This window comes from Benincasa hispida, chromosome 12, assembly GCF_009727055.1.
Source record: "Benincasa hispida cultivar B227 chromosome 12, ASM972705v1, whole genome shotgun sequence".
Taxonomy (NCBI): domain Eukaryota; kingdom Viridiplantae; phylum Streptophyta; class Magnoliopsida; order Cucurbitales; family Cucurbitaceae; genus Benincasa; species Benincasa hispida.
The window spans coordinates 17,628,694-17,648,583 of NC_052360.1; positions in this window are offsets into that span (position 1 = coordinate 17,628,694).

Here is a 19,890-nt window from a genome sequence, read left to right on the forward strand (position 1 = left end):
CCGAGAGTGGACAGAGCGACACTGTCGAGAGCGGAAAGAGCGAGAGCGCCTATGCATTAGCCTTGCTTTGTCCGATTCGAACGTCACGCCTACGCCTCGCCTATGCATTGAACGGCCGAGTAAGCTTCTAGGCGATGTATTTGGACACGTTGGGGTGGATTATGCATTAAAAACCCTAATTTGAATACAAACAAAGCTTGAAGATGTAAGGGCAAACGTCAATTAAAATTTAGGTGTCCGATTAAGAGAAATTCTTAAACCCTAAGAAATTGTGTTGGATGCGTTTGGGAAGAACACATTGAACCAAGGTGAAGTCAGTTTACGTTGATAAAGGGAGGATTAAACATTTGGCCATGCAGCCAAGTAGGTGTTATCAATCCCACGAGCAATTTGAACGCCTATAAATAGGGAGTTGGGATTTCATTTTCAAATCACACAAAAATCATAAATTTCGTAGAGAAAGTAGAGGGCAGTGAGGGTTCAGAGGAATGTGTCAACTTTGGATGAGGAGATCTTCCAATCTACTCGTGCGTTTGGAGAGATTCCAAAGCCATCTGAAAGCCCTGGAAGTCTAGTTTTCAGAGTAGGGCTGCCGGAGGAAAAGGCTCAAAGGAACTGGGCTAGAGGTTGAGAAGAAGGCAGAAGGATCAGACTATCGGATCAGTCTGGGCCAATCTTGAAGATTTTGAGATTCCGGCCAAACCACGAGGAATTCTGAGCTGAAAGTTTAGGGTAAGATATTTTAGAATAAGTTTGTAGAAGGAAGTATTTCCAAATAAGGTTCAGAACTATGAGTAATCTAAGATGAAAATTGAATCTGGATTCTAGGGGTGAAAAAGGGACCCGAGGAGCTACTAGAGTGAAAAGTTCCTAAGAAATCGAGGTGAGTGGCTAAAATTTTTTCGAACTAAAACGTTTTTAAATTGTTTTGATTACAAACATTTTATAGAAAGCATGTTTGCAAAAATAATTCTCATGCCTACTAGTTTTATAAAGTGGTTTCCAAGCAAGATCTGAATTGTGTTGTGAACGCATGCCTATTGTTGAAAAACTATTTACATATGTTGATTTTATCCAGCATGCATTACCATCTTTAAAGCCATGTTGTATATGTGTTATACTGTACATGCTTTAAAGATAAAAGTTGTTTATAAATAGTTTTGGTAAAATGCGATGCCAAAGTACAAGGAGAAGGCATCCACCCAACTAGATACTAAAGTACAAGAAGAAGGTATCTATTGGTACTAAAGTACGTTTGAGAAGGTACCAAGCCAACGGGATACTGAAGTACGTTGGATAAGGTATCCTAGTAGCTCGATACTGAAGTACAAGGAGAAGGTATCTGAGCAGTAGTACCTAATGTGGCCACAGGTGAATAAAGTCAGAGATTAAGCAAAAGGGTTCTCTCTGGACTAGTAGTTGGTGTTGGGATTATTTTACCAGTTATAAACTACTTTAATTTGAGAAATGCTTTTATTGTTCTATGTTTAAAACAGCTTTACATGTTTTACGCTTGGAAAATGTTTATGCTGCAGTACAAGTACTGTAAAAGTTTATGTTTCAGTTAAAAACTCATTACTGAAATCATGCAAGAGAATTTACCATGTTTTCTTGGTCACTCACTGGGCGTAAGCTCACCCCGTTTTCAAATGTTTTGTTTTTCCCCCCCACAGGTAGCGGTCAAATCCTCTGAAGATAGCTCAGTATCTGCTCTGCCACTAAAAGACGAAAAGACTTGTAACCGTTTGCTAGGTGGTTACTGTTAATATTGTAGACTTACTATTGTTCATATAGGGACTAGGGTTTGTGGGTTTTGGGACTTGTAAATCTAATGTTGTAAATACTCTAAGCATATTAAGTTTCTAAGTTAATAAATTGTGGGCCTACAGCCGTCCCATTGCATATAATTTGTTTTTGGTATCAGAGTTATTCCGCAAGAGTTTTTAGGCAGTGAGTGTCAGCCTAAGGGTTGATAACTGCTGTAGTCACGCCCTTCTCTAGGATAAGAGGGTGATCTGAGGTGGGGTGTGACAACCTGATGAACCTATGGCTCGAAGTTCCAACAGTACGTGAATAGCTGAGTAAACTTTTAAGCTAAAAGATCCACCATTCGTTAACTACCGACATTTCATTAAAGACCGACAACTGAACTCTTTTTACCACAGATATATTTCTGTGTCCATTAATATAACCAATCATGAGTACGATAACCCTTCATAGATGCTCATAAGTACAACTGGGCCAATTTACTGTTTTGCCCATGTAGCTACATCTCACTCCTTAAGTACCACTGATCCCTCTAATGAAGAATACAACATAGTCTTACTATGTGTGAACACCTCTTGGGCCATGAGAAGGTGTGTGGCACTACATCGCTCATGCCTTGGAATCAGCCCTTAAGGGAGCTATCTATCTACTTACCCCTGCTTCGGGGAAGGAGTGAACTCCATCTTGTGCAGCTGAGTTTCCAGCTCCCAAATCAGACGAATCTCAAAGTGGTAGGTTTAAGTCGGCGGCCTAGCCAGTCGCACCTATGCAAATCAAAAGATCGCCCTCAATGGCAGAAGTTTCCAACTCACTCAGGATTGAGGTCATGTTACCTATGGTCATCTTACTGAAGTGAAGTCTCTGTCATGAACGGTGTTATATAATGAAACGTTAATACTTCGTGGTTAGGTCTTATACAAACTCTTTGTATAGGATGCCCCCGTTCACATGTCCCCTACACGAATGATTAGGATCAGACCATCTATGACAAGTCACGACACTTGTAACTATTCCACTAAGCAGGCCACATCCGTAGCGTTACAAGGATAAGGTTTCCCTCCTATATCCATATACTACAGACCATTTTGGTTATCACTTAAGACATGATCCACTTGTATGTCACCACATACATGCTTAAGTTACATAAAGACAACCAAGGATTTTAGTTTATTGGTTTGTGGTAAAGCAAATAAAACATCCAAATGAGCAAAAACAAGAAGTGAAGTAAATATCATATATTATACATCACAAGCGTTCGTACAAACTGTTTACAAACTACAAGATAGGAGACTTTAGGGCATCATCCCCAACAGTATTATACAAACTCCTTTGTATAAAATAACCATGCTCGCATGTATAATACATGAATGATGAGGATCAAATTATTTGTGGCACTTTACAACATTTGTAACCTACAAAGCAGGCCATACTCGTAGTGTCACCAAGATAAGGTACCCAACCTTATCCATATACTACAGACCATTTAGGTTATCACTTAAACATGATCCAACTGTATGTCTCCACATACATGTTTAAGTTACAATGATAACCATGGATGTTAGTTTATTGGTTTATGGTTAACGCAACTAAAATACCATATATTTCATAGACTAAAGTGAATAAAATAACAAATATTATTAATCACAAAATTTACAAACTATTAGACCTTATGATATTTAGGACATCAATCCCAACAATCTCCCACTTATCCTAAAGCTAGTGGGGTGTACAAGATAATCAAATTACAATTACATAAAACAATAAACGAGGGCACTACACACCCAGTACAAAATCTCCCACTTACTCTAGTCCAGCCGTGGTCTGTCCCATAGACCCATACTTTGTAGGTAACCCTCAAACACTGTAGCTATGAGGGCCTTCGTAAATGGATAAGCAACGTTATGCTCCAAAGCTATCTTTGTAACAATCACGTCCCCTCGATGCACAATCTCTCGGATGAGATGGTATTTCTGCTCAATGTGCTTGCCGCGCTTATGACTCCGAGGCTCACGGAAATTCGCCATAGCACCACTATTATTACAATAAAGTGTGATGGGTTTTGACATATCTAGAACACCTTTCAGATTAGTCAGGAATTTTTTAAGCCAAATGACCTCCTTAGCAACTTCACAAGCCACTACATACTCAGCCTCCATGGTGGAGTCCGTGATGCACCCCATGCTTGGTGCCTATAGCCCCTCCATTAAGAGTGAACACTGATTCTAAAGTGGATTTTCGAGAATCCTTATCAATATCCAATAAGGATTAAATCCTTAGAACCATACACAAGCATGTAGTCTCTTGTTCTCCGTAGATACTTGAGGATATTTTTTATGACTATCCAGTGATCATATCCTAGATTAGACTGATATCTACTGACTATCCCTATTGCATAGCAGATGTCAGGTCTAGTACATAACATCGCATACATCAAACTACCCACGGTAGATGCATTAGGGACCTGTCTCATTTCCTCAACCTCTTGAGGTGTCTTAGGACACTGTTCCTTAGACAAAGTAACTCTATGCCTAAAAGGCAACACGCTCCTCCTAGAGTTCTACATCGAATATTTGATCAACATCTTGTCAATATATGATGCCTGAGATAGTGCTAGCATTTTGTTCTTTCGATCCTGAAAGATCTGAATACCAAGAACAAACTGAGCCTCTCCCAAATCTTTCATTTGGAAATGGGTCACTAGCCAGTTCTTAACTAAATTCAGTAAGCCTACATCATTCCCAATGAGTAGAAGATCATCTATATAACACTAAAAAAAACTATTAAACTGTTGATGATCTTCTTATAGACACAAGGCTCATCAACGTTCTGATCAAAGCCATAAGATTTGATCGCAATATCAAACCTTATATTCCAAGATCGAAATGCCTGTTTCAGTCTATAAATTGACCAATTCAGCTTGCAAACCTTTTGCTCTTAACCTTGGACTATGAATCCCTCAGGCTGTAGCATATAAATAATCTCCTCAAGATTGCCATTCAGAAAAGAAATCTTGATATCCATTTGTCATATCTCATGGTCATAATATGAGGCAATGGATAGGAGGATTCGGATAGACTTCAGCATGGCAACAGACGATCTCCTCATAGTCAACTCCCTCTACCTAGGTATAACCCTTTGCCACCAGTCTAGCTTTGAAGGTTTGTACCTTTCCATCAGCACCCCTTTTCCTCTTGTAGATCCATTTACAACCTATAGATTTAACCCCATCTGGTTGATCTACAAGATCCCAAACTGAATTGAAGTACATAGACTCCATTTCGAGATCCATGGCTTTTATCCATTCATCTCTGTCAATATCCTCCATTGCCTTCTTGTAAGACAATGGATCCTCAACTTCGCCATCACTACCATAACTAGGATTTCAGTTAAACCAATATAACGAATAGGTGGGTTCGCAACCCTTCCACTACATCGAGGTTCCCTTAACACTTGAGGTGGATTTGACCTACTAGATGAACCTACGTCAACAACTCTTATTGAGGCAGCCGGCTCTTTAACAACTCTTGTTGAAGATTCAATAGTTTTTAGGGAAAGCTCATTCAACACGATTTTTCTTCTAGGTCTGTGCTCTCTAATATGATCCTTCTCAATAAAAGTAGCATTTGTCGATGCAAACACTTTGTTTTCTTTAGGTTCATAAAAGAAACCTCCTCTCGTTCGCTTGGGGTAGCTTACAAATAGGCATAACCTTGAACATGGTTCCAGTTTCTTAGAATTATCCTCAAGCACATGTGCTGGGCAAACCCAGATCCTAAAATGATGTAAACTAGCTTTATGACCATTCTATAACTCCAAAGGTGTTCTGACAACACTCTTAGAGGGAACACAGTTTAGGATATTAGCTACAGTCTCTACTGCATAACCCAAAAAAAAGTCAGGTAAGAAAGCGTAACTCATCATAGACCGAACCATGTCCAACAGAGTTCAATTTCTCCTCTCTGATACACTATTCTACTGAGGTGTACCGAGTGCTGAGAGTTGGAAAACTATTCCATGTTCTATCACATAGTTCTGAAAATCAGAATCCAAAAACTTTCCACCTCGATCATATCGAAGTGTTTTAATCGTTATATTTAATGCGTTTTCAACTTTAGCCTTGAACTCTTTGAACTTTTCAAAGGATTCAGACTTATGTTACATTAAATAAACGTACCCGTACCTTGAATAATCATCAGTAAAAGTGATGAAGTATTAATACCTCCTCTGGCTCGTACATTCATTAGACCACAAAGATCTGAATGCACTAGCTCTTGAGGCTTTTTGGCCCTATGTCCTTTTCCAGTAAAAGGCCTTTTAGTCATTTTTCCTTCAAGGAATGATTCACACACAGGTAAATATTTTTCTTGTAGCTTGCTTAGAGGTCCATTCTTCACCAACTTCTCAATCCTAGATTAATGTGTCATAATCTTAGATGCCAAAGTTGGTCGTTTTCTTTAGGAGAAATTTTAAGTCTTTTATTTTGAGTTACGATTATTTTAAACATCTTTATATTATGGAGGGCATTTGTTGCTAACGGTCTTAACACATATAAATTATTTTCCAGTTGAGCTAAACATACATTAACACCATTTTTTGAAATAAACACTTTATTTACAGAAAAATTAAGTTGATAATTACATTTGATTAAAGACTTTATAGAAATTAAGTTCCTTTTTAACTCAAGAACTACATTTACATCATTCAAAATGATAAACCTATTATGTAAAGTCAACCAGAGACCTCCCACTGCCATAGTTGAGACGACGTGGCCAGTTCCAACTTGTTGGGATTGGTGTCCTAATTCTCCCGGAGTGTCGTTATTTTGTAAAGATACACATTGTTTAATGAATAAAATAAATGTTATTTAATTCTGGCATTTACTTATATCCAATAAACAAAGCTCCTTGGTTATCTTATGTGAACTTAAGCATGTATATGTGATATACAAGTGGATCATGCCTTAAGTAATAACCTAAATAGATCTATAGTATAAGGATTAAGGAGGGATAGTAGGACTATGACTTATGTTCATTAGAGGGATAAGTGGTACTTAAGGAGTTAGATGTAACTACAGGAGCATAACAGCCCAACTGTACTTACGAGCGATCTGTGAAGGGTTGTCGCACTGCTGATTGGTTAAGATGGACACATAATATATCTGTGGTAAGGAGAGTTCAGTTGTCAGTCTTTAGTGGAGTGTCTGCCAGTTAAACGATGGTGGATCCCGTGATTAAAGAGTTTAGTCAGTTATTCACTTACCTTTCGAGCTTCGAGCTACACGTCCATAAGGTCCCCTTGTTAGCTCAATAGATTCAATTGAGGATCAGTTCTTGATGTTGATTTGAAGTGTTCAAATTGACAAGAGGTATTTTGATTATATATGATATAATCGGTATGATGTATGAGATACATCTAGTAAAGGATTAATGTAAATGAGATTTATATTAAGTATCATGGAATAGAAAAAGAATTATGGTTTATATGTTTCATAAGATGAAATATTAAAACTATAGGTTATAAATATAGTATGATAAGTTGGTTATCAATTATATTTATAATAATATTAATTATTGGATAATTAATTCTTTTTCTCTAATAACCAATTGAGTGGGAGGTTATTGGTGGTTCATGGTAATCGTGAGATAAAAGGAAAATTGTTTTCCTAATTTTAGTAAGTTTTTACAAAAGGTTGAAAAATTGTTTTGAGTTTTTCTCTCTCGCAAAAAGTAACTCACGGAAGCTTGTCAAGTAAATACAGATTTACTAAGCAACAGCTTAAGTGAAGTAAACGATCATGTAGTGTTTTGTAGGCGACAGACACTGAGCTAAACAATCGCTTACCTTTTGCTAGACGATCACTTAGCTTTTGCTAAACGATTGGGCATCGACCTATGCGATAAGTTTCTGTCTTCTCCCACTTGCCCAATCATGTACACGATTGTCCATTCCTCCTTCATCTACCTCATTCCAAGTCCACACAAAGCCCACCCTCTAGATTATCACACTGAGAATACCAAGGTAACCTTCTTGGTGGTGTCATACTCAATTCGACATCGTCGAGGTTTTGTAGAGGTCGTTCGTGTTACTGGAGTGTTCATGATTGAGGCAATCACTGAGGATGAGCGCGAAGCGTTCGTGCAGTGTTGCGGTCGTGTTGTTCGAGCGTTTGAGGTTGCTGTGTTCGAGCGTTCGTGAGCAAGGAGCATGGAGACTAGTTGACAAACGTTCGTAGCGTTCTCCTTGTTTATTTGATTGTTCATGCTGTAATTTTTGTATTGATTGCATTACTGTATTTTTTGTTTACGACTGTAATTTGTAATGTTCATTCATGATTGTAATTTGGAATGATCTTGTTTCCAATGCTCATGGAAATCTCGAGTTCGGTTTTCTTCACAACTCACATCGTCATCTCACTAGCACTAAGCTGCCATCAGGAACTAATTCCTTGAAATGAAAAACAAACATGGTTAGTGGCCCCATAGTCAATAATCCAGGCAAAATCATCATTCTCTACTAAAGAAGTTTCCAAAACTAGTAAATCGCATTTACCTTGTTTGGCCTTCTTCTTCTCAGCCAAATAACATGGGCAGTTCCGCTTCCAGTGCTCGTCCTAGTTGCAATGGAAACATTTTCCTTTGTCAACCCTCATTGGTTGCCTACCCCTTAGAGTAGCAAGTTGTAGGTTAGTGGGTGCCTTCCCCTTACCACCCTTCTTCTTCTTCCACTTTCCAGTGCCAAAAGTAGAAAGTGCAGACTTAGTTTCAGACGTCGAACCTTTATGGAACTTTTTGGAAGATGAGGCAACACTTGCCTCACCAACCTTATTCTCCTTGCTTTTCAGCAAAGATTGAAAAGTCTGCAACTCATTGAGTAGAATTGTAAGGTTGTAATCAACTTGGTTCAGAATAGTGTTGCTTACAAAGTGAAAGAAGCTTTCAGGTAACGACTCCAGAATGATGCTAACCTGGCTGACCTCATCGATGCTCGACCCGTTTATCGCTGTCATGTTGAAGTAAATCATCATGTTGAGAACATGTTCCCGAACAGATGTTCCCTCCTTCATGCGTGAGTTGAAGATGTACTTTAGAACGTCGTACCTGAGTTGCGCAGACAGTTGTCCGAATATTCCCCTCAGGGACTCCATGATCTCGCGTGCAGTGATCATGGGCTCATGCTTTTTGGCCAAAACTTCGTTAAGGCTGGCCAAGATATACGCTCGGGCCTTTCGTTCACCCGTGTCTAGTGCTCATACGCGTCTCAAACATTTCAAGCAGTAGGAGGAGGTGGAATAGGAGAACACTCCTCCGTAAGGATGAATCTTAGGTCATCAATGATTAGTATCGTGTTAATAGTGTTTTTCCAACTAACATAATTTTTGCCAGTCAGTTTATCGGCGGCAAGTAAAGAAATAGTAGCGATAGCCATAATAAATTGCTAAAAAATCAACAAACTTAATAAGTCTACTTGCATTAACCACTTTTTAAAACCAATCAAGTTTTAGGGTGTACCCTAAGAGACATCTATTTTGCAATGATGTTCCAGTGAGGCAGGACAAAAGTCACCGTAGGGTGATCAAGTATCCCTTCATTGAAATGAGACAATCTCAACCATTAGACAGAAACAACTCCTTGTAAATGAATCTAATAGTCACCATTGTTCGATCTAGAATTTGTTAATATCCTTAACAATTCTGTGTAAATGTAACCCTTCATTTTAGGCCCTAGAGTTCCGCCCTAATGAGCCAACCTTAGGGAAAGGTCGATTAGGACAAGAGACTAAAGTAACCCTATCCATTTCTGAAGATCAAATAAAGAGTTTTGCAAAACTGCCATCCTTTAAGGGGACACTCCTAGGGTTCCACGAGGCGATGCACAAAAACTTTATCGAACCTAATGAGAGAGACCGAGGGATATGTTGTCACACATCCCACTCCAACTTACTATGAACATTCTCTCCATTCACCCTGGTATTGATCTACCTAAATGCCACCCGTAGAAGGACACTCTAGAGGTGCCTCAAGGCCAAGGATAGATCTTATGGTGTGAACTTTTAGGGAGAAACGTGTAGAAGTAAAGTGAAGTATCATATACCCCATTTACCTCCCACTGAGTGTTCTACCTAGGGTTCATTAACTTAGAAAATTCAACTACTGATTTTAACTAAGTGGTTTGTTTGATTTGCTAAAAAACAACACCTGCTTTTGATGATTAAACAAGTTTGATTCAAGTCTTATTAAAATCTTTAATAGACTTTCATCAAATTTGCATGCATGTAACAAATCTAATTAATTCACCTTTCCAGGTAGGTTCCCAGGTAGGGGTGCGACGTTTCCATCGATTTAAGTACCCAGCCTAGCCAAAAGGTCCCTTATAGATTCATTTGTTACATATTTAATCTTTTATTAGAATCAGTTTAATCCTATCAAACCGATTTAAAAGATTAAACTTAGATTTCTAATCTCAATAGAAGCATGATCTTAGGCCTATCTCAATCAAATTTTAAACACGCTTTTAAAAGATGATTAAAACCTAGGGTTTGCATGAAATTTTTTATTATTGATTTTAATTCTAATTTCATTAATTATAACTCTTATAGAACATGAAACAATTAAAACCATACAACATTGCAAGCTAGACATAAGGTATTTATAACACATAGAAATAAACCTAAGGTGTCATGCTTCATGCAATGTTTATTCATTACTAGTACATATAACTTTTATATAATAAAGTAATGAACTAAGCATACATTCCATACATACATACAACCTTATATTATAACATTATAATATAAATTATGCATAGATATGCTTTAATACATGCATATATTATAGTTCTTATATTATATGATGCATGAGCATGCTTTATGTAATTTAATCATGCATACTAATATATTATAACACTTATAATATAAAATGATGCATGAAAAAATGCATAACCTATGGTGGGTTTTAAAACTATATGACATACATTATGGTATATATAACAAATAAACATCACATTCATATTTAATAAAAGTTGATGGACCGGGATAGTATATCTCAAAAGCGGAAAGAAGAAAAACTAATCTATTACAAAAGGTTGAGCCCTCCGGTTCGAACAAGTGAATCGGGTCTTGAACCACTCGCCTTGAAGGCTCACAGCTGGATCGTGTAGCAAATGCTCTGATCGTCGAGTAACGCGAGTCGAGTGTAAATGATCGTGTAGCAATGATCGCGTAGCTTTGGACTATGTGATGAGCATGAAAGTCCATGCGATCGTGCAGCGTGCGTCGAGCAACACATGCCATGCGATCGTGTAGCTAACGACTATTCGATGAGCATGATAGTCTACACGATTGAGTAGCAAGCATTAAGTATCGTATACCATGTGATCGTGTAGCTATTGACTATGCGATGAGCATGTTAGTCTACACGATTGTTTAACGCGCATGCCTTGTGTCGAGTATCATATACTATGCGATCGTTTACACTTTGAGCGCCTACGTGATCATGCAACCAACGCAACACGATCGTATAAACCCTTTACACGATCGTGTAGCATTAGCTATCGATCGTTTATCAAATGCTACACGATCGTGCAAAAAACTCTACACGAACGCATAGTCAAATCTAAACGATCATCTAGCTTGAGTTACACAATGCGACCATCGTTTCGTCTTCTCCATCAAAACGAATTGCAACTCTAGCGCTGTCTCTTATACACATCTAGATGTGTATAAGAGACAGAGTCAAATCTAAACGATCATCTAGCTTGAGTTACACAATGCGACCATCGTTTCGTCTTCTCCATCAAAACGAATTGCAACTCTAGCGTCTGCTGCTTCACGAACGACTCAAAACTCTAAATGAATACAGACTCTATTGCAAGATTTAATGCCCAAAAACGCATGGGGTCTTACAAATAACTTTTGTAAATGTAAACAGAAAGCCATAAAAGAGATATCCCGAAACATTCATCAACAACATCCACACACATTTAACAGTTAAATGCAATGCAGAAGTTAAAACCCACCAAACTGTAAACGAAATTCAATACAAAAAATGGAATTTGGAAATCAAAACACAACCTGGCTCTAATACCAATTGAAGGAACTCTTTTGACAGAGAACCTTTGAGCAAAAGCGGATCATTCAAATGCCATTTCGATTGAATGCAAACATTTACAGTAAAACAGACAGATTATGCATAAGACATACAACATGATTTTGAATAAATAAACAAATTTTAGAGATTATACCTTTGAATAACTTTTCTTCAAGTAAATCCCTCGAACTAAATCGTTCACGAACATGTCGAACAAGCACGATCTCTCCTCGAACAAGTAGCAACCAAACTCGAACCAAAAAGGGACACTACCACTTGGTTACCTTGGTATTCTTGATGTGAGAACCCAGAAATGGTGGGCTCTGGCTATTTTGGTTAGAGGGTGTTTTTGGAGTTGGAGGAAGAAGACGATCAAGGAGGCAAACTCTATATCGCATAGAAAGACAATCTCAATCATTTAGAGAAGCAGGTCTATCGCATAGGCTCTCCAAGAAATCATGTAGTAGAAAAAAAACGTGAATGCTTGTCGCTCTGGATAATAAAAATCATATTTCATTTATCCCATTTTTGTCATAAAACTAATTAACTTCCCACTAAGGGTGGCTAGAGAAAAAATGGAATAATTATCCAACAATTAATAATTATAAATAAATATGATAACCAACTTATCATATTATATTTATAACCTATAGTTTTAATATTGCATCATATACAATACATAAACCATAGTTCTTTTTCTCTATTTTATGGCATTTAATATAAATCATATTTATATTAAATTTAACATCTATGAATCTTATTCATAGAAAATATATTTGAATCATATTCAAATATTTTTTCATCCAATTAAACTATAATGTATCAAATACATTATATCAATTATATCATATATAATTGAATTAATTTAATTATATCATATATAACTAAATTCCCTCTTATTAATTTGAACATTTCAAATTAACCCAAAAACTAATTCTCAACTTAAATCGTTTGAGCTACCAATGGGACCTTATGGACCTGTAGCTTGAAGCTCCAACAGTATGTGAATAACTGATTAAATAGCTAATCCGGGTCTTGAACAATGTGGAACTTAATTTCTGTAAAGTTTTTACTCAAATGTAATAATCAACTTAATTTTTCTATAAATAAAGTGTTTATTTCAAAAAATGGTGTTGATGTATGTTAGGCTCAACTGGAAAATAATTTGTATGTGCTAAGGTCGTTAGCAACAAATTCCCTCTATAACATAGAGATTTTTAAAATTGCCGTAACTTAAAATAAACAACTTAAAGTTTTTCCTATAGAAAACGCCCAACTTTGGCACCTAAGATTAGGGCACATTAATCTCAATAGGATTTAGAGGTTGGTGAAAAATGAACTTCTAAGCGAGTTAGAAGAAAATTCTTTACTTGTGTACGAGTCATACCTTGAAGGCAAAATAACTAAAAGACCTTTTACTGAAAAAGGTTATAGAGCCAAAGAGCCTGTAGAGCTAGTGCATTCAGACCTTTGTGGTCTGATAAATGTATGAGCCAGGAGAGGCTATGAATATTTCATCACTTTTACTGATGATTATTCAAGGTTTGGATACGTTTATTTAATGCAACATAAGTCTGAGTCCTTTGAAAAGTTCAAAGAGTTCAAGGCTGAAGTTGAAAACACATTAAGTAAAGCAATTAAAACACTTCAATCTAATCGAGATGGATAGTTTTTGGATTCTGATTTCTAGAACTATATAATAGAATATGGAATAGTTTTCCAACTCTCAACACCTGGTACACCTCAGCAGAATGGTGTATCAGAGAGGAGAAATCGAATCCTGTTGGACATGGTTCGATCGATGATGAGTTACACTTCCTTACCTGACTCGTTTTGAGGTTTTGCAGTAGAGACTGCAGCTTATATCCTAAACTGTGTTCCCTCCAATAGTGTTGCCATAACACCTTTGGAGTTATGGAATGGTCATAAAGCTAGTTTCCGTCATTTTCGTATCTGGGGTTGCCCAGCACATGTGCTTGAGGCTAATTCTAAGAAATTGGAACTATATTCGAGGTTATGTCTATTTGTAGGCTACCCCAAGGGAACGAGATGAGGTTATTTTTATGATCCTAAAGAAAACAAAGTATTTGTATCAACAAATGCTACTTTTCTTGAGAAGGATCATATAAAGGAGCACAAACCTCGAAGCAAAATCGTGTTGAATGAACTTTCCAACGAAACTATTGAATCTTCAACGAGGGTTGTTGAAGAGCCTACTACCTCAATAAGAGTTGTTGACGTAGGTTCATCTAGTAGGTCAAATCCACCTCAAGTATTGAGGAAACCTCGACGTAGTGGGAGGGTTGCGAACCCACCTATTCACTATATGGGTTTAATTAAAATCCTAACTATGGTAGCTGATGGCGAGTTTGAGGATCCAATGTCTTATAAGAAGGCAATAGATGATGTTGACAAAGATAAATGGATCAAAGTCATGGATCTCAAAATGGAGTCTATGTACTTCCATTCAGTTTGAATCTTGTAGATCAACCTGATACAGTTAAACCTATAGGTTATAAATGGATCTACAAGAGGAAATGAGGCGCTGATGTGAAGGTGCAAACCTTCAAGGCTAGACTGGTGGTAAAGGGTTATACCCAGATAGAGGGAGTTGACTATAAGGAGACTTTCTCGCCTGTTGCCATGCTGAAGCATATCCCTATCCGCATCCTCCTATCCTTGCCTCATATTATGACTATGAGATATGGCAAATGGATGTCAAGACTGCGTTTCTGAATGGCAATCTTGAGGAGACCATTTATATGGTACAACCCGAGGGATTCATAGTCCAAGATCAAGAGCAAAAGGTTTACAAGCTGAATCGATCTATTTACAGATTGAAACAGGCATATCGATCTTGGAATATAAGGTTTGATACTGTGATCAAATCTTATTGATTTGATCAGAACATTGATGAACCTTGTGTCAACAAGATGATCATCAACAGTTCAGTAGTTTTTCTAGTGTTATATATAGATGATATCTTACTCATTGGGAATGATATAGGCTTATTGACTTCAGTTAAGAACTGGCTAGCGACCTAATTCCAAATGAAAGATTTAGGAAAGGCTCGGTTTGTTCTTGGTATCCAGATCTTTCGGGATCGTAAGTTCAAAATGCTAGCACTGTCTCAGGCATTGTACATTGACATGATATTGATTACTCACTACAAAACTTCAAGAGGGGCCTTTTTCCTTTTAGGCATGGAGTTACATTGTCTAAGAAACAGTGTCCTAAGACACCTCAAGAGGTTGAGAAAATGAGATGGGTCCCATATGCATCTGTCGTGGGTAATTTGATGTATGCAATGTTATGTACTAGACTTGACATCTGCTATGTAATGGGGATACTCAGTAGATATCAGTCTAATCCAGGATATGATCACTGGACAACCGTAAAAAACATCCTCAAGTATCTATGGAGAACGAGGGACTATATGCTTATGTATGGTTCTAAGGATTTGATTCTTACAAGATACACTAACTTTGATTTTCAAATTGATAGGGATTATCAGAAATCCACTTAAGGATTAGTGTTCACTCTTAACGAAAGGGTTGTAGTATGGCGAAGCACCAAGCAGGGGTGCATCGCGGACTTTACCATGGAGGTCAAGTATGTAGCGGCTTGTGAAGCTGCTAAGGAGTCCGTTTGGCTCAGAAAATTCCTGACTGATCTGTGAAGATCTTGTACTGGGCTTATTTGTGCCCTAGTTTATTATTTTGTGTACTTGTAATTTGATTATCTTGTACACTCTACATCATTTAATAATATATGATATTTTATTCACTTCTGTATATGAAATATATGATATTTTAGTTGCATTAACCACAAACCAATGAACTAAAATACATGATTATCATTATAACTTAAACATGTATGTGGAGACATATAAGTGGATCGTGTTTAAGTGATAACCTAAATGGTCTGTAGTATATGGATAAGATTGAGTATCTTATCCTAATGACACTACGAGTATGGCCCGCTTTTTAGGTGTTACAATTGTTGTAAAGTGCTATAAATGATCGTGATCCTGATCATCATGTATTAGACATACGAGCGAGGATATTCTATATAAAGGAGTTTGATATAAGACCAAAACACGAATGTTTAGTTCTCGTTATATAACGTCGTTCATAATCGAGACTTTCATTTCACTAGGAAGACCATAGATAACATGACCTAATCCTAAGTGAGTTGTGATCTCCTGCCTATGAAGACAGTCATTTGAATTTGCATGGGTGAGAGTGGCCCAAATCACCGACTCAACAGCCTACCATTTTGGGGAATCGTCTGAATAGGGAGTTGGGAACTTAGCTACACAAGATGGAATTTACTCCTTCCCCGAAGCAGGGGTAAGTAGATAAAATTGCTTCCTTAAGAGTTGATTCCGGATCTTGAACAAATGTGGCGCCACACCCTCTCTTGGCCCGAGAGGGGTTTATCATAGTGGGACTATGATCTATTGTGTTAGGGTTGATGCCTTAAATCTCGTAAGGTTTCTGTAGTTTGTAAAACACATGTATGAACAAACATTTGTGATGTAATTAAAACGAGAATATTTTCTTCACTATTGTCTATTAAATATGAGATTTTTTAGTTGCATAACCACAAACCAATAAACTAAGATCCCTGGTTATCGTTGTAACTTAAGCATATACGTGGAGACATTACTTATGAATCATGCCTTAAGTGATAACCTAATGGTCTGTAGTATTTGGATAAAGGAAGGAAACCTTATCCTGGTGACACTACGGATATGATCCGCTTTTGTAGAGATGTTTACAAGTCTTGTAAAGTGTTACAAAATTAGTCTGATCCTGATCGTTCATGTGGAGACATGCGAACGGGGATATCCTATATAAAGGAGTTCGTATAAGACCGAACCACGAAATGTTTAGTCTCGTTATATAACGTCATCATGATAGAGACTTTCATTTCACTAGGATGACATAGGTTACATGACCTTAATCCTGAGTGATAGGGAACTCCTGTCTTGAGGGCGATCCTTGATTTGCATGGGTGCGAGAGGCCCAGATTGCTGACTCAAATCTACCACTTTGGGGATTCGTCTGACTAGGGAGTTGGGAACTCAGCTACACAAGACGGAATTTACTCCTTCCTCGAAGTAGGGGTAAGTAGATAAATTGCTCCTTTAAGGGCTGATTCCGGGACTTGAACAATGTGGCGCCACACCTTCTCATGGCCCAAAAATTGTTCACTCATAGTAGAACTATGATATATTGTTCATTAGAGGATTCAGTGGTACCTAAGGAGTTAGATGTAACTACAGAGGCAAAACGATAAATTGGCCCAGTTGTACTTACGAGCGATTTGTGAAGGGTCATCGTATTGTTGATTGGTTATATCCAATGGACACAGAAATATATCTGTAGTGCGAAGAGTGCAGCTATCAGTCTTTAGTAGAGTGCCCAGTAGTTAAAGATGGTGGATAATGTGATTAAAGTGTTTAATCAGTTATTCACGTACCATTGGAGCTTCAAGCTACAGGTCCATGAGGTCCTCTTGGTAGCTTAATGGATTTAGGTTGAGAATCAGTTTTTGGGTTAATTTGAAATATTCAAATTAATAATTGATATAATGTATTTGATACATTATTGTTTAATTAACTATGAATCTAATTCATAGTTAATTTGTTTATATGTGATATAATTAAATTAATTCAATATATTTGATATTATTGATATAATGTATTTGATACATTATTGTTTAATTGGAGGAACAAATATTTGAATATGATTTAAATATATTTTCTATGAATTAGATTCATAGTTATTAAATTTAATATAAATATGATTTATATTAAATGTCATAAAATAGAGAAAAATAACTATGGTTTATATATTGTATATGCTGCAATATTAAAGTTATAGGCTATAATTATAATATGATAAGTTAGTTATCATATTTATTTATAATTATTAATTATTTGACAATTATCTTTTTTCTCTATAACCACTCTTAGTGGGTAGTTATTTAGTTTTATGGCAAAAGTGGGATAAATAAAAATTTATTTTTATTATTCCAGTGATAAGCTTTCACAACCGAGTAAGAGAAAGTTTTCTACACGATTACTTGAGAGACTAAACAATCGAGTAACATAGTCTACGCGACAGACTTCGTCATCTACATGACAACGTTGTTCTCTTCTCGATCGTCTTCTTCCTTTAACTCTAAACTTTCCTCTAACCAAAATTAGTCATAGCCCACCACTTTTGGATTCTCACACCGAGAATAGCAAGGTCACCAAGTGGTAGTGTCCTGTTTGGTTCGAGGATCAAGTTGTTGTTTGCTGCTGTTCGAGGGAGTTCGTGACTTGTTCGACACGTTCGTAAATGAGTACGATCGAGGGATTAACTTGAAGAACAGTTCTTCAAAGGTATAATATCTAAACTTTGTTTTTAATTTAGAAAGCATGTTGTAATTTATGACTTATGCATAATTTGTTCTTGTTGACTATAAATGTATGCTTTCAATCGAAATGGGATTTGGACGATCCGCTTCCGCTCAAAGGTTCTCTGTAAATAGAGTTTCTTTAGATTGTTGTGGCTGGTCTTCCTGCAAAATAGTCTTTTCTTTGTCATTGGCTTTGTAGCTGGAGATTGACTCGACTCAGTAGTTTCTCGAGCCTGTATTTGATCTTTTAAAATAGCGATTTCATGATCTCGCTCTTCTATAGCTTTCATTAGGAAATTTATCTCTCTCTATCTTTGCCATGACCGACTCAACCATTACATCAGTTACCATGACAGACACTGCATCAAAGTGCGATTCTTTATCTGATGGATCAGAAGTAGAAGCATAGCTGTCGAACAAGGAAGTTTCTCTGATGACGATCCCACTTTTAGGAGATTCCATCAGTTGTTCTGTTTTGACAGAGCTTATGTAAGTGTCGCTTGTGGCGGTAGCTTTAGATGCGGTTTTCTTTGGTGCCATTTGTAGATTTATTGACTTAGATGACGAGAGAGATGAGAGGTAGAGATGTCCCACTGGACGTGCCAATTTGTTCACATGAGATTTCAAGAGAAATTTACTTCCTGGAACTTGAACTTTGTATTTGTATTAATTTTGTGGAAAGTGAATACAATCTCTAATACATAATATTTTGATGATTCCAAAATGAAATATAGTCTTAAGTTGGTTGATCTTCTTGAATGATCGGCCTTTGGGCTTGTTGATCTTCTTGGATGATCGATCTTTGGGCTTGTTGATCTTCTTGGATAATCAGCCTTTGGGCTTGTTGGTCTTCTTGGATGATCGGGCTTTGGGCTTGATAATCTTCTTGGATGATCGGCCTTTGGGCTTGTTGATCTTCTTGGATNCTTTGGGCTTGTTGGTCTTCTTGGATGATCGGGCTTTGGGCTTGATAATCTTCTTGGATGATCGGCCTTTGGGCTTGTTGATCTTCTTGGATGATCGGCCTTTGGGCTTGTTGATCTTCTTGGATGATCGGCCTTTAGGCGTGATGATCTTCTTGGACGATCGAATTTTGGGCTTGTTGATCTTCTTGGATGATCGACCTTTGGGCTTGATGATCTTCTTGGAGGATTAGTGTTCGCACAAGGCTTTCGTAGAAACTTGTTTCATGGAGTTGAACTTGAGTTGGTGTTGATGTTGATGTTGATTTGATGCAACGTGGTACAATCTCTAGTACTTGATCCTCTGATTCTCTCTCAGTTGAATGTGTACGCAAGATGTATAGAGGCAGAGTGTGTGGATATTCTTGAGCTTGGAGTCTTGGAAGAATGCTTGTATCTTCAAAGGACTTCAGTCTTTAAGCATGGTCAGAATGCATGTATCTTCAAAGGACTTCAGTCTTCAGAATATTTGTATCTTCAAAGAACTCCAGTCTTCGGAATACTTGTATATTCATAGGACTTCAGCCTTCAAACATGGTCAAAATGCTTGTATCTTCAAAGGACTTCGATTTTCAGAATGCTTGTATCTCCAAAAGACTTTATTCTTCAAGCGTGGTCAGCTTCAAGAGTCAAAGAGTCTTTTAATTGTAGAGAATTTCCTTT